Source organism: Lithobates pipiens, unplaced genomic scaffold (assembly GCF_037356315.1).
Source record: "Lithobates pipiens isolate NorthernLeopardFrog02 unplaced genomic scaffold, aLitPip1_a1.2 Scaffold_10, whole genome shotgun sequence".
NCBI classification, from domain to species: domain Eukaryota; kingdom Metazoa; phylum Chordata; class Amphibia; order Anura; family Ranidae; genus Lithobates; species Lithobates pipiens.
In genome coordinates, this window is record NW_027507686.1 from 226,348,082 (window position 1) to 226,351,860 (window position 3,779).

At 53.8% G+C, this 3,779-nt stretch overlaps 1 pseudogene; it reads right to left on the reverse strand.

The window, feature by feature from the left end:
- Nucleotides 1-2,689: 2,689 nt before the first annotated feature.
- LOC143926447 (triosephosphate isomerase pseudogene) lies at nt 2,690-3,329 on the reverse strand (annotated as a pseudogene).
- Between the last annotated feature and the right edge of the window lie 450 nt (nt 3,330-3,779).

A 3,779-nucleotide genomic window follows, 5' to 3' on the forward strand; every position in this document is an offset into this window, starting at 1 on the left:
TCTCTCTCACTTACCCCTTCTCTCTGTCTCTCTCTCTCTCGCTCTCTCTCTGCCCCCTTCTCTCTGTCTCTCTGCCCCCTTCTCTCTGTCTCTCTCTCTCTCTGCCCCCTTCTCTCTGTCTCTCTTTCTCTGCCCCCTTCTCTCTGTCTCTCTTTCTCTGCCCCCTTCTCTCTGTCTCTTTCTCTGCCCCCTTCTCTCTCTCTATCTCTCCCTCTGCCCTCTTCTCTCCCTCTGCCCTCTTCTCTCCCTCTGCCCTCTTCTCTCTCTCTGCCCTCTTCTCTCCCTCTGCCCTCTTCTCTCTCTCTGCCCCCTTCTCTCTCTCTCTGCCCCCTTCTCTCTCTCTGCTCCCTTCTCTCTCTCTCTGCCCCCTTCTCTCTCTCTGACCCCTTCTCTCTGTCTCTCTCTCTGCCCCCTTCTCTCTCTCTCTCTGCCCCCCTCTCTCTCTATGCCTCTCTCTCTGCCCTCTTCTCTCTCTTCCCCTTCTCTCTCTCTCTCTCTCTGCCCCTTCTCTCTCTCTCTCTACACCCTCTCCTCTCTCCCCCCTCTCTCTCTCTCTGCCCTCTCTCTCTCTCTCTCTCTGCCCTCTCTCTCTCTCTCTCTCTCTGCCCCCTTCTCTCTCACTCTCTCTGCCCCCTTCTCTCTCTCTCTCTCTGCCCCCTCTCTCTCTCTCTCTGCCCCCTCTCTCTCTCTCTCTGCCCTCTCTCTCTCTCTCTCTCTCTCTCTCTCTCGCTGCCCCCTTCTCTCTCTCTCTCTCTCTCTCTCTCCCTGCCCCCTTCTCTCTCTCTCTGCCCCCTTTTCTCTCTCTCTCTGCCCCCTTTTCTCTCTCTCTCTGCCACCTTCTCTCTATCTCTCTCTCTGCCCCCTTCTCTCTCTCTCTCTCTGCCCCCTTCTCTCTCTCTCTCTCTGCCCCCTTCTCTCTTTCTGCCCCCTTCTCTCTCTCTGCCCCCTTCTCTCTCTCTATCTCTCCCTCTGCCCTCTTCTCTCCCTCTGCCCTCTTCTCTCTCTCTGCCCTCTTCTCTCTCTCTGCCCCCTTCTCTCTCTCTGCCCCCTTCTCTCTCTCTCTGCCCCCTTCTCTCTCTCTGACCCCTTCTCTCTCTCTCTGCCCCCTTCTCTCTCTCTGACCCCTTCTCTCTCTCTGACCCCTTCTCTCTGTCTCTCTCTCTGATCCCTTCTCTCTATCTCTCTCTCTCTGCCCCTTCTCTCTGTCTCTTTCTCTGCCCCCTTCTCTCTCTCTCTGCCCCCTTCTCTCTGTCTCTCTCTGCCCCTTCTCTCTCTCTCTGCCCCCTTCTCTCTCTCTCTGCCCCCCTCTCTCTCTATGCCTCTCTCTCTGCCCTCTTCTCTCTCTGCCCCTTCTCTCTCTCTCTCTGCCCCCCTCTCTGCCCCTCTCTCTTCCCCCTCTCTGTCTATCTCTGCCCCCTCTCTCTCTCCACCCCTCTCTCTCTCTCCTCCTCCCTCTCTCTCTCTCCCTGCCCCCCTCTCTCTCTCTCTCTGCCCCCCTCTCTCTCTCTCTGCCCCCCTCTCTCTCTCTCTCTGCCCCTCTCTCTCTCTCTCTCTGCCCCTCTCTCTCTGCCCCTCTCTCGCTCTGCCCCTCTCTCTCTCTCTGCACCCTCTCTCTCTCTGCCCCTCTCTCTGCCCCCCTTTCCCTCTCTCTGCCCCCCATCTCTCTCTGTATCTCTCTCTGCCCCTCCCTCTCTCTCTCTGCCCCTCTCTCTCTACCCCTGTCTCTCTCTATCTCTCTCTGCCCACTCTCTCCTCTCCCTTCCCTCCGCCCCCTCTTTCTTCCCCTCTCTTTCTCTCTCTCTCTCTCCCTGTCCCCCTCCTCTCTCTCTCTCCCCGCCCTTTCTCTGGCAGCAGGTGACAAGTGGCACACTGCATTTGGTGGCAGGTGACGGTGGCATGTGACACATTGCATCTGGTGGTAGGTAGTGGGGGCATGTGACACGCTGCATCTGATGGCAAGTGACACACTGCATCTGATGGCAGGTGACGGTGGCATGTGACACACTGCATCTGGTGGCAAACGATGGTGGCAAAATGACACACTGCATCTGGTCCCAGGCAATGGTGACACACTGCATCTGGTGACAAGGGTCCCCACTGATTCTGCATTCTGGTGAGTTGAACTATTTCATTTATATATTACAATGCAGTAATAGAAATAATGTGATTTGGTCATCCTGACACCATATGAAGCATGATGTCAATATGTTTTCAGTACTAGCACCAGCCATTCACCGACAAAGTCAACCCTGAGACTACATCCCCCCCTGGTCCTTGGCAAAATTGTCCCTGAATGGCAGTCTGGAAATGGGGTCACCCTACCAGGGGGCAAGCTGGCAATTTCCCCCCTGGCTGCTTTGATGCCCCATATAAAGGATGCACCACTTCCCTCAGATCTATCCCAAACTCAATAAGTATCCATATTGCGCAATTGCATATCGTTTTAAACACTGTTTTGGTGCATGTTTGCAAAAATAAAGTGGGCCGGTCTGGGTGAAGTCCAGGGCCAAATTTTTGTCCCAGTCCAGCCCTGTTACACGTGCTACATGAACCATGTGTCTCTACACCAAGACTTTTCCCAGGCCATTAGGATGATCATAGAGAGACTACAGGACACGGGGAGGGAGACCGACACAGTACTTTGTTCTAAATCGTGTACAGGGAAGGCGTGATTTGTGACTGGGCAGGATTAAAACTTGACGTTGATAATTTCAATAAATTCTGGTTTCAGGGAAGCTCCACCCACTCGGAAGTCAGGCTGGGCTGCCAGCTCCTTGCAGGTGCCTCCTGTGACAGAACCTCCATAGATAATCTAAACTGACTGTGTGATTTGATCAGACACATGGGCTTTCAACCATTCTCGAAGCTTGGTGTGCACCTCCTGAGCTGGCTGGGGTGTAGCTGTCTTGCCCGTGATTCCTGTTTTCCGCTGGTCAAGTTTTTCCCCAGTGCAATCAATGACCCCTACACCTTTGGGCAGAGCATGTGCCACCTTCTGGCCAATCAGCTCATCTGACTCCCCAAACAGGTGTCTCCTCTCGGAATGTTTGAGAATCACACAGATAGCACCAACATCTTTTTTTCATAGCTTGGCTGATCTCCCCATTGAACGCTTCTTTTGCAACTTTGTAAAAGTTCTGAATGTCTACACCAAACCTGGCATCCAACTTTGGTCATGCAAAGTGCAGATAGATAGAAAGAGCTGCACTGACCACCTCTGTCTCAGAAGTGACCTTGCTGGTGTTCAGGGTATTGATAATCTCTCCCAGGCTTTTCTTATCCCCGTTCATCTTCCAGTTTCCCCCCACAAAGCACTTCCGTGGAGACATGGTGTCGATGTCGGTGGTGTGAGTGTGCATACTGTTAGCCACGGTGAGCATTTCAAATCCCAGGGGCTGGAAACCAGCAAGACCGGATATGACATCAATGAAAGACGGACACGCAGCCTCTATGCATTTCATGTTACACATGTCATCAGGAAGCATGTCCATCTTTCCCTGACGTCATGTCCGGTCTTGCTGGCTTCCAACCCCTGGGATTTGAACCGCACACTGTGGCTGTGTCAGTGGGGAGAAAGGAGCGGTAACGCGTTTCAGAGCATGTGCGTTACCTCCTGTGTGGTCTGACAAAGGAGCCACACATGCTCTGAAACGCGTTACTGCCCCTTTCTCCCCACTGACACCATCAGCCTTGTGTGTCCCGCAGTGAACCCGGAACTCAGGCTTCCCTGCTGCCTCCTCTCTGCCAGCGGTTTAGACATTAATGGCTGTGTGTTGAGT